Genomic DNA, 12628 nt, shown 5'->3' with positions numbered 1-12628 from the left:
TGCAGTGATTTTGAAGCCCACAAAATCAAATCTGTCCCTGCTTTCACTTTTCCCTCTTATATTTGCCATGAAGTGATGGGACCATATACCATGATCTTAGTGTTTTTTTTTTTAATTTATCTATTTGTAATTGAATGATAATTGCTTTACAGAATTTTGTTATTTTCTGTCGAACATCAACATGAATCAGCCAGATCTTGGTTCTTTTTAATGTTGAATTTCAAAGCAGTGTTTTCATTCTCTTTCACCCTCATCAGGAGACTCTCTAGTTCTTTTTCACTTTCTGCCGTTAGAGTGATGTCATCTGTGTATCTGAGGTTGTTGATATTTCTCCCGGCAATTTGGCAAGTAGACCCACCAAACATACTTGTTTGTGTTTGATCATGGTGCTGTGCTGTTAAAAAGATAATTACACAGATGTAGTTCCTTTTTTTACATTTCTGAAGGTTTGAAATAATTGTAGACTTGCTGAAAAGTTACAGCCTCTACCCTTTTGAAACTTAAGTATTTGGTGAACATGGAGGAAGTGCAAAGATAATACCAAAAACATGCATGTACAATGTGTTACATGAGATAAATATGCCATCAACATCAGTACTGGCTAGGAACAAGTGAAAAGGGAAAAGTTTTATGCTTGACGGAGACACCTTTTACTTGAAATTATGTTGAAGGGTTTTGGCTAGGGCTAGGAGATTCCAGTCGGAGAAGGCAATGGCACCCCACTCCAGTACTCTTGCCTGGAAAATCCCATGGATGGAGGAGCCGGGTAGGCTACAGTCCATGGGGTCGCTAAGAGTCGGACATGACTGAGTGACTTCACTTTCACTTTTCCCTTTCATGCACTGGAGAAGGAAATGGCAACTCACTCCAGTATTCTTGCCTGGAGAATCCCAGGGACAGCGGAGCCTGATGGGCTGCCGTCTATAGGGTCGCACAGAGTCGGACACGACTGAAGCGACTTAGCAGCAGTAGCAGCAGCAGGAGATTCCAGTGCTTTTTAATTGAAGGATGAGTGGATTCCGTTTAACTAGTGTCACTAGTGGATTCCATTTAACAAATTAGAATGTAGCTAGGGTGAACAAAAGACTATTCTCATTTCATTTAATGAATCTGTAATACAGATTATTATTCTAAAATATTACTTTCATAAAATAATTGACCTATTGTAGAACTTTAAATATCTATTTATTTATAATACAGGCTTCTAAGGTCCTTGTTTTAAAAACAACAAAAACAAAAAAACTTATTTCCTAGGCCCTACCAGCAACATTCTAATTCCCTACTTCTAGGCTTAGGACCCAGGTATTTGTTTTTATCAAGCTTCCCACATGTTTCTGATTATAGCCAGGTTTGGAAATCATTTAACTGCAAGATGAAAGTCCAGAGGCCTTGATAATAGCTGTTTTCTATTGCACAACCACTGTAACAACTGTCATTTATTGTGCTTATTGTATCTGAAGTGCCAAATATTTCAAGTATTTCATATATATCTTATAATAACCTCATAAATACGTTGTCCCAGTCTAAGGCTCAGAAAGGTTATGTAGCTTACCCATCCAGAGTGTATCTCCAAGTTACAGCAGATACTAGATTTCAGATTTCTAGCTATATTTTTACCGTGGTCCACACCCTTATCTATGGAGGGTATATTCCAAGATCCCCAGTGGATGCTTGAAACCACAGAAAGTAATACTGAACCCTGTATATACTGTTTTTTCCTATACATACATACTTAGGAGAAAGTTTAACTTATAAATTAGACACAGTAAGAGATGGACAACAATAGCTTATAATAAAGTGGAACAATTGTAACAATATACTGTAATAAAGGTTGTTATAAAAATGTGGTCTCTTTCTCAAGTTCAGCTCTGCTAGAAATGTGGCAATGGCTTCTTCATTGGCCGACTCAGCCTCTCCAATAATTTTTATATTTTTCAGTTGAAATCTACTCTTGAGTCTGAATAGAATTACTGAGTCTGAATATGAATTTATTCATTTCATATTTGAGTAAATGACTTGGTGTCACTTGTTTTAGGGGATCCTTCGCTTGCTAAAGTTGTCATACAGGCTCCATGCTTTCTGATGTGACCTGTTGCCATCATTTGTAACATGTTTTATGTTCATGTCTTCCACTCATAGACTTAATGCCTTTACCATCCTGACTTTTCCATTTATCTTGCACTGTGACTTTTCCTTTTCCATTTATCAGGCACTGTGGCTGTAACTTTGTAGTTTGAGGTGTATCAGCAAAAGTAGCATAAATTTTTTTTTCCTTTTTCTCAATTTCATGGATAGAAGATTCCTTCTTACAGTGAATCTTAGCAACCTAAGGTATGATTTCTTTTTCTTTATTAAATCAAGACCTTCACCTTTTCATTTATGGGAAGTACTTTATAGCTTCTCTTTCGTATATGCAAATTGCCAGAATTCCAAGTCTTGTTCTTTGGGGCCATTATTAAGTAAAATTACGAAGTGAGGGTTACTTGAACACAGGCACTGCAATACCACAACAGGCGATCTGATTATACTGAGAAGGCTAAGTGACCAATGGGCAGGATATACAGAACAGAAGGATGAATCACATCACAGGCTGGACAGAGCAGAACAGCACAGGAAGGTGTGAGATTTCATCATGCTATTCAGAACAGCACACAATTTAAAACTGATGAATTGCTTATTTCTGGAATTTTCCATTTAATATTTTCAGACCGCAGTTGACAGCTCGTAGCTGAAACCTTGGAAAGCAAAACTTGAGGTGAAGGGGGACTCTTACTGACGTATGATTATCTTACATATTTTTAATTAAAAACTTGAGTAGTCATTTTAGGGTCTCTCTGCTTGGCTTTTTCCTTCTATTTAGATCAAATCATGTTTTGTATTCTTTCTTTGCTTATGCTGTTCTTACCTATCTTGAAGTCATATCCATCCATTAAGGAAGGCCCAGCTCAAAGCTACTCATTCTGGGAAGCTTTTCCCATCTTTGATCCTTTCCCTAACTTGAACTCCTTTAAGACTACTCTCCTGGTAGGTAACAGCATTGTCAATTTGTAAAAATATATTTTCAGTTATTGTTTATGTTTAATATTACAAATATTGTGGGTTGTGTAGTTAGTTGCAGTATTGTGATGGGTAGCATGCTTTTTTGCGCCCTTTACTCATCTCTGGCATTACTACGTATAGTACTGCTCTTGAGTAGAATGCTGTTTTTGTGTGTGTGTATGTGTTTCAGCAAAAACACAAGAGAACAAATCCATACTTTTATTTATTTACTTTAATAAGTTTAAATCCTCAAAGGGTACAGCATCACACAGAGTCTGTCCAGTGGCCTTAGCAAGAAGATTGCTTTGGAATTTGGCACAAACCATGCCACTGTTTACATGAGCATGAGTTGTCTTTCCCCAGATTACTCTGGTTTTGTTAGGTTTTCTGCCAAGAGTTACCGTGTTGTTCTTTGCTTTGTACACATAAGTACATCTCTTGCCTAGATAGAATTCAGTTTCATCTCAAGCATATACACCTCAATGTTCAGAAGAGCTGTGTACTCCCTCTTGTTTCCATAGACCCCACTTATAGCCTGCAAAAATGGCCTTGGGCCACAGCCTTCCAGACATATTTGTTGTTTTAGAAGTCCTGTTCCCAGCAGGCCTCCACAGGGTCCAAGATGGCTGAAAGACCATTATTTTTATAATGGAATAAATTAACAGACCTTGGTTATGGAAAAAGTTAGAATTTTCTGTTTTGAGGTTTCAAATTACTTTGGCTGCTTCACTAGCTCAACAAGGCAGGCTTTTCAAATCTTCTGTTGTAGAGTAAATTTGTAAACATACAGAAACATTTATCGTAATAAATTAATAATTTCAGCAGTAATGTAATTTAGTTTGCAATACAATTTTTTTACTAGTATTTTCTTAGAACTTTATTAGTCTGCTAGGACTGCCATTACAGAAAACCACAGATGAGGTGGCTTAAACAACAGACATTTGTTTCCTCACAGTTCTGGAGACTGGAAGTCCAGTATCAAGGTGCCAGCAGATTTGGTTTCTGGTGAAGGGTCTTCCTAAATTACATATGGCCGCCTTCTGTCTGTGTCCTACGTGGCCTTTGTGCAACCTGTGGAGGAGAAAGGGTTATCTCCAGTGTGTTTTCCTCTTGTAAGGATACCAGCTCCACATGATGGGCCCTACTCTTATGACCTCCTTTAACCTTAGTTATCCCTTTTAAGGCCCTGTCTCCCAGATACAATTACACTGGGATTAGGGCTTCATCTTAAGAATTTTGGGTGTATGCAGTTTGGCCTGTAACAGGAATTGAATTTCTGTTTTCCTGTGTATGGTGGTGTAATAGCTATAGAAATTTTTTTTTAAAAATCAGATAATAAATACTTTGTTTCTACCTACCATTTTATTAGGCAAGTAATGTTAACATGAATATCAGTTGAACATTTTACGAGTCATGGGATTCATTATTTTGGCAGGAAATGGCTTTAATATTTTTTAGAAGCTGGCTTGAGAAGTATATGCTGGAAATAATTTGAACTCTTTGACAAAACTGCTGTGTTATGTACCGAATGCATATATATCATGAGTACACAAGGTATGGTAGTGACTGATTAAAATGGATTAAAGTTAATCCTTTAAAAATTTTGCCTATGTTCTTAAAACTTGTTTTTTCATCCTTCTATTTTCACAAGATTTCAGGATTGGAAGATGTATTGTCATTTAACCTAATTATGCAAATGGTACTCTTAATTCCCCCTGCAGCATGCCTGTGACTGTAACTCTGACTAGTATTGTAGCCACAAGCGTATATGGCTGTTGAGCACTTGAAATGTTGCTAGTCTGAATTGACATTTGGTATAAGTGTAAAATGCACAGAGGATTTTGCAAAGACTTAAAGAATATAAAATATCTAATTCATTTTTATATTGATTGCATGTTGAAATAATGTCTTGGATATATTGAGTTGAAGAAAATATATTATTACAGTGGAGTTTTTGTTGTTCAGTTGCTAAGTCATGTCTGACTCTTTGTGACATTGTGGACTGCAGCACACCAGGCTTCCATGTCCTTCACTACTCCTGGAGTTTGCTCAGACTCATGTTCATTGAGTCAGTGATGCCATCCAATTGAGTTTACTTGTTTGTTTTTACTTTTTTAAATGTGGCTTCTAGAAAATTTAAAATTACATATATGACTTGTGTTATATTTCTAACAAACAGCTGATTTAGTCTGTTAAAAACTCAACTGCCTTCTGAGATGACACATTTCATCTTTGAATAGATATCACTATCAATTTTTTTCTTCTATTTTTATATGCATCTGTCTTTGATATTTGCATTCAGATAGTCTCATTTACTCCCTAGCACCAGAAAGATAAGCCTGATTTCTCTTTTTAATATTATTGCTTAGTAGTTTGAAGACAACTATCTCTCTGAATCTTTTGTTGTGACTTTTAGTTTTTCCATTTCCTTTAACAGTGTTTATATGGTAGGGGGTCATATCCCTCCAGCCATTTTTACTCCCCTTTGAACTTCATTTGCTACATATCCCTGCTAATACCAGGAACTGAAATGAGTATCTTGTGATCTTAAAATTGCAAATTGAATCTTATCTTTTGTGACCTTCTACGTGCTATATAAATCTGTTAATGAGGCCTAAAGCTAAGTTACCTTCTAGGGAAACATTAATTCTTATACTGACTTAGAGAGTGGAGTGTCAACTCAGATGTCTTTACCTTTTCCCCTTGTGCTGCCATTATTTTATCTTGCTTCATCTCATCCTCTGTTATCCCCTTCTCCTCTTGCCTTCAATCTTTCCCAGCATCTGGGCTTAATTAAGGATAGATTCTTATGGTATATAATTTTGCTGAAGTTGATATACAACTAATTAGCTATTAATCCATCTTATTTTATTAGTCCTCCAGTTTTTATTTCTCTGCCTTGCCCCTATTCACATCATGATTGAAATCTTGTCTGAATTACCTCGTGTAATTTCTTCCTTTGCAGTGTAATGAATATGTCAGAAATGGAAAATAAGATCTGATTTATAAAAAAGAAAACCCACACTAACTTGTGAATGTCTTCATTTTCTTTCTGTTTGATTTTTTTTTTAATGTAAATGCTTTAGGTTTCTTAATAATAACTTTGGAAAATAGAAATAGCATAAAAGTGCATTACCCCCAAATCCAGTTAGCAAAATATAACCAATGTTAAAATTTGTATGTATCTTGTTTTTGGCTTCTTTCTTTGTCAGCTTAAAAAACTTTGATAGTGGTGCATGGTTACACTTCTCTTGGGTAAATAGTTTGCCTAAGTTATAGGTAGGTGTACATGTAACTTCTTAAATTGCTAAACCACTTTGCAACATAAATGTTAACATTTATGTTCCCATCAAGAGCGTGTAAAAATTTTTAGTAGTTTCATGTACTAACTCCTGGGATGGCCACTCTTACTAATTGTGGCCATTCTAGTGGAATAACTAGTGGATAAAACATTGTGATTATAATTGTCATTTTACTGATGAGTAATGATGTTGAGGACCTTATCATGTGCTTGTTTGCCGTCTATATGTCTTTGATGGTCTGTTGAAATATTTGGTCCATTTTTAAGTTGTATTGTCTAATTGAGATGTATATTTTAGATAACTAGTTCTTTGTTCAACTATGCAAATAACTTATTTCTCATCATATCTGTATCTACTATCAATAATTCTTATCTGCCACAAATATTACTGTACTGCTTGCCCTAGTAGTGATTTTCTGGGGTTTTTTTGGCTGCTCTGCATGATTTGCAGGATCTCAGTTCCCCGACCAGGGATTGAACCCATGGAATTCTTTTATAAGAAATAATTGTTCTATCTCATACATTCATTCATTCAGTTATTTATTTATACTGGTAGGATACATGAATATTAATTTTGTCATTGTTTATTGCTCAGATTATCCTGAATCTGACTATCGGGAGCTCTTTGCTGTTAGCTCGTATTCATCTTTCAACATGCCTCATCATTTGTTTTGGAGCACTTCTTTATTTTCTGGTTTGTCTTTTATTTTTCCTCAAGCTCTGGAATTGATCATTTCTCAAGGAGTTCGGGTTCCTTTTATCTCAGAATAGTGTTTAGAAACCAAGGTCTCTGCTCTAAAAGTGCTCATTGCTTCTGCTTCTAGGTGTTTTGAACAAATAGATCTAAGAACTTTTATTTTTTGTGTACATTCACAAATCTGTATTTCTATACCTATCTCTGTGTAAATATATTTATATATATTAAAAAGCATGAATTCATACTGATAAACCAGTTCTAATCTACTGACACCAGATTCAGTCTAGCCTTTCTTTTTTCCTTATTTGTAACTCCTTTCTCCAACAGTGGAAAACTTGGCTCTCATCTACAATTTATTTATTATTTGTTCAGTTCTGGTATATATGTAAATGTAATTTCAGAGTTACTATTATAAATATATTTACTTCCTAGAGTGTAGTATTGTGTACACCTCTTTTTGTCTTTAGTCTCATACTGTATAGGCAACATACTGTGTTCCAGTGTTCTGTTCTATTCTTACCCACTTTGTTCATTGCTATTATGTTACTCATTTGAAATAAAGTTTTGTTACTGTTTCTAGTCCATTTTGAGTTCTTCTCCCATTATGGCAGGTTTTGGTTCTTTCTTTCATTGGGATATATGAAATGTTGTTCAGTTGTTAGCTCACGTCTGACTCTTTGTGACCCCATGAACTGTAGCTCACCAGGCTTCTCTGTCCTTCACTATGTCTGGGAGTTTGCTCAAATTCATGTCTGTTGAGTTGGTGAGGCTATCTGTCTCATCCTCTGCTGCCCCCTTCTCCTTTTGCCTTTAGTCTTTCCCAGCATCAGGTTCTTTTCCAGTGATAGCTCTTCCCATCAGATGGCCAAAGTATTGGAGCTTCAGCTTCAGCCTCAGTCCATCCAATGAACATTCAAGGTTGATTTCCTTTAGAATTGACTAGTTAGGTCTCCTTGCTGTCCAAGGGACTCTCAGGAGTTTTCTCCAGCAATTTTTCCACAATTCGAAAGCGTCAATTCTTAGATGCTCAGCCTTCTTTATGGTCCAGCACTCACATCCACACATGGAAAAAAGCTATGGAAAAACCATAGCGACTGTACGAACCTTGTTGGCCAAGTATTATGTCTCTGCTTTTTAATATGCTGTCTAGGTTTGTTGTAGCTTTACTTCCAAGGAGCAAGTGTCTTTTAATTTCATGGCTGCAGTCACTGGCTGCAGTGATTTTGGAGCCCAAGAAAATAAAGTCTGTCACTGTTACTCCACTTTTTCCCCATCTGTGGCTTCCCAGAACCTGCTATTGGTAAAGAACTCGCCTGCCAGTGCAGGAGACATAAGTGACAAGGGTTCGATCCATGGGTCAGGAAGATACCCTGGAGAAGGAAATGGTAACCCACTCCAGTATACTTGCCCGGAGAATCCCATGGATAGAGGAGCCTGGCGGGGCTACTACAGTCCATGGGGTTGTAAAGAGTCAGACGTGACTGAAGTGACTTAGCACGCACACATTTGCCAAGAAGTGATAGGACCAGATGATCTTCATTTTTTGAATATTGAGTTTTAAGTTAGCATTTTCACTCTCCTCTTTCACCTTCATCAAGAGGCTCTTTAGTTCCTCTTTGGGTCCTATCATTAGAGTGGTATTCTGTGTATATCTGAGGTTGTTGATATTTCTCCTGGCAATCTTGAGTCCAGCTTGTGATTCATCCATCCAGGCATTTTGAATGATGTACTCTGCATATAAGTTAAATAAGCAGGGTGACAATATACAGGCTTGATGTACTCCCTCCTACCGTCTTGCTGGGGCTTCTCCTTTGCCCTTGGACCTGGGGTGTCTTTTTTTGGTGGGATCCAACATTCTCCTGTTGATGGTTGTTCAATAGTGAGTTGTAGTTCTCGCAATAGTTAGAACTGGACATAGAATGATAGAAATAGAGGAAAACAATAGAATGGGAAAGACTAGAGATCTCCTCAAGAAAATTAGAGATACCTAGGGAACATTTCATGCAAAGATGGGCACAAAAAAGGACAGAAATGGTATGGACCTAACAGAAGCAGAAGATATTAAGAAGAGGTGGCAGGAAAACACAGAAGAACTATACAAAAAAGATCTTTATGACCCAGATAACCACGATGGTGTGCTCACTCACCTAGACATCCTGGAATACGAAGTCAAGTGGGCCTTAAAGCATTACTGTGAAGAAAGCTAGTGGAAATGATGGAATTCCAGTTGAGCTATTTCAAATCTAAAAGATGATGCTGTGAAAATGCTGCACTCAATATGCCAGCAAATTCAGAAAACTCAGCAGGGGACTCAGAACTGGAAAAAATAAGTTTTCATTCCAGTCCCAAAGAAAGGCAATGCCAAAGAATACTCAAACTACCGCACAATTGCACTCATCTCACACACTAGCAAAGTAATGCTCAAAATTCTCCAAGCCAGGCTTCAACAGTACATGAACTGTGAACTTCCAGATGTTCAAGCTGGCTTTAGAAAAGGCAGAGGAACCAGAAATCAAATTGCCAACATCCATTGGATCATTGAAAAAGCAAGAGAGTTCCAGAAAAACATCTACAAACTGGCAAATTCTTAAAGAGATGGGCATACCAGACCATGTGACCTGCCTCCTGAGAAATTTGTATGCAGGTCAGGAAGCAACAGTTAGAACTGGACATGGAACAACAGACTGATTCCAAATTGGGAAAGGAGTACGTCAAGGCTGTATATTGTCACTCTGCTTATTTAACGTATATGCAGAGCACATCGTGAGAAATGCTGGGCTGGATGAAGCACAAGCTGGAATCAAGATTGCTGGGAGAAATATCAATAACCTCAGATATGCAGATGACACCACCCTTATGGTGGAAAGTGAAGAAGAACTAAAGAGCCTGTTGATGAAAGTGAAAGAGGAGAGTAAACAAGTTGGCTTAAAACTAAACATTCCAGAAAACTAAGATCATGGCATCTGGTCCCATCACTTCATGGCAAATAGATGGGGAAATAATGGAAACAGCGACTGACTTTATTTTTTGGGCTTCAGAATCACTGCAGATGGTGATTGCAGCCATGAAATTAAAAGATTCTTGCTCCTTGGAAGAAAAGCTATGACCAACCTAGACAGCATATTAAAAAGCAGAGACATTACTTTGCCAGCAAAGGTCCGTCTAGTCAAAGCTATGGTTTTTCCAGTAGTCATGTATAGATGTGAGAGTTGGACTGTAAAGAAAGCTGAGTGCTGAAGAATTGATGCTTTTGAACTGTGGTGCTGGAGAAGACTCTTGAGAGTCCCTTGGACTTCAAGAAGACCCAGCCAGTCCATCCTAAAGGAAATCAGTCCTGAATGTTCATTGGAAGGACTGATGCTGAAGCTGAAGCTCCAATACTTTGGCCACTTGATGTGAAGAACTGACTCGTGGTAAAGACCCTGATGCTGGGAACGATTGAAGGCAGGAGGAGAAGGGGATGAGAGAAGATGAGATGGTTGGATGGCATCACCGACTCTACGGATGTGAGTTTGAATAAGCTCTAGGAGTTGGTGATGAACAGGGAAACCTGGCGAGCGGTAAGTGCATGGGTTCACAAAGAATCGGACATGACTGAGTGACTGAACTGAACTGTATGGTAGTTTGAACATTCTTTGGCACTGCCTTTCTTTAGGATTGGAGTGAAAACTGTCTTTGCCAGTCCTTTGGTCACTGCTGTGTTTTCCAAATTTGCAGACATATTGAGTGCAGCCCTTTAACAGCATCATCTTTTAGGATTTTAAATAAATAGCTCTTTTGGAATTCTGTCACCTCCACTAGCTTTGTTTGTAGTAATGTTCTTAAGGCCCACACTCCATGATGTCCAACTCTAGGTAAAACATTACTATGGTATTAATCGTCAGTTCCGTAAAACAGTATGTCTGGAAGTGTCCCTTCCATATCTTACCTCTTTTACACTTTTACCCATCTCATTTTCCTTTTCTCCCATTCTGTCCGTTTGGGTGACCAATCTTAATAGTTTCTTGCTTAGTTTTTAATTTCTTCCTGTCATCTTACACAGATGAGAAGATACATGTAGGAAAGCAGATATAAAAATTGTATTTAGTTGGCCAAAAAGTTCTTTTGGGTTTTTCTGTAAGCTGTTACAGGAAAATGCAAACGAACTTTTTGGCCAACACAATATATGAAAAGTAGTTTATTATAGACACTACATGATTTTATGACAGCTTTATTAAGATAAATTCACATGCTGTGTAAATTCACCTCTTTAAATTGAACAATTCTGTCATTTTTAGTATATTAACAGAGTTGTGCAACCATTGTTACCTCTAATTTGAGGACATTTTCATCAACCCCAAATGAAACTGTGTATATTAACAATTACTCCTGTTCCCTCCTATTCCCAGGTCTTGACAACAGCTAATCTACTTTCCATCTCTATAGAATTTCCTATTCTGAGTGTTTCATGTAGATAAAATCATAGAATATTTTTTTGTAATTAGCTTCTTTCACTTACCATGATGTTTTTAAGGTTTGACCATATTGTAGCATCCATCAGTACTTCATACCTTTTTATTATTAAATGATATTTTATTGCATAGCTGTGAATGTGTGCTCAGTCATGTCTGACTCTTTGAGACCCTAAGGACTGCAGCCTGCCAGGCTGATCTGTCTATGGAATTTTTCAGGCACGAATACTGGAGTGGGTTGCCATTTCCTTCTCCAGGGGATCTTCCAGCCCCAGGGATTGAACCAGTATCTCTTAACATCTCTTTCACTGGCAGGTGGGTTCTTTACCACCAGCACCACCTGGGAAGCCGCCTTAGCCATTAGAGAATTGCAAGTGAAAACAACAGTGATACTATCACTCCAACAGTGATATTTAAAGGGACAGACTAATAACAAGTGTGAACATGGATGTGGAGAAATTGGAACCCTCTCACATTATGGTGGGAATGTTAAATGTCACAGCTGCTTTAGCAAACAGTTTGGCCGTTCCTCAGAAAGTTACTCTAAGATGCAGCAATTACATCCCTACGTATATATAGCCAAAAGAGGAAGCATAAGTCCATATGAAAACATTATGAATGGATAAACAAAATTATGTTATTTGTACAGTAAGGCTTCCCTAGTGGCTCAGTGGTAAAGAATCTGTCTGCAAATGTAGTATTCTTGCCTGAAGAATCCCATGGACAGAGGAGCTTGGCAGGCAACAGTCCATAGGGTGGCAGAGTCGAATGTGACTGATGTGACTTAGCACGCAAGCACACAATGGCTAATGATGCTCAACATCTTTACGTGTGCCTTTTGGCAACTTGTATATCTTCTGTGGAAAAGTCATAGTGTTAGTTGCTCAGTCGTGTCTGACTCTGTGACTCCATGGATCGTAGCCTGCCATGTTCCTCTGTCCATGGGATTCTCTAAGCAAGAATACTGGAGTGGGTTCCCATCCCTTCTCCATGAGATCTTCGTGACTTGGGGATCAAACCCTGGTCTCCCAAATTGCAGGCAGATTCTTTACCATCTGAGCCACCAGGGAAGCCCATCTGTGGGGCAATGTTTGTTAAAGTGCTGTGCCCAATTTTTAGTTAGGTTATTTATCTTTTCAT

The 12628-nt window shown here is 37.8% G+C and overlaps 1 protein-coding gene and 1 pseudogene across 6 annotated transcripts in view; one reads left to right on the top strand and one right to left on the bottom strand.

The window, feature by feature from the left end:
- Positions 1–12628, top strand: part of SEPTIN7 (septin 7) — a 93764-nt gene that overhangs the window by 9288 nt on the left and 71848 nt on the right. The gene's annotated exons all lie outside the window — the stretch shown is intronic.
- On the bottom strand, positions 3281–3653 carry LOC145523614 (large ribosomal subunit protein eL33 pseudogene; annotated as a pseudogene).

The sequence above is a fragment of the Giraffa tippelskirchi genome, chromosome 10, assembly GCF_054371585.1.
Source record: "Giraffa tippelskirchi isolate mGirTip1 chromosome 10, T2T-mGirTip1v1.2.pri, whole genome shotgun sequence".
NCBI classification, from domain to species: domain Eukaryota; kingdom Metazoa; phylum Chordata; class Mammalia; order Artiodactyla; family Giraffidae; genus Giraffa; species Giraffa tippelskirchi.
The sequence above is the reverse complement of the archived record's forward strand: the minus strand, read 5'-3'. Positions and strand labels throughout refer to the sequence as shown.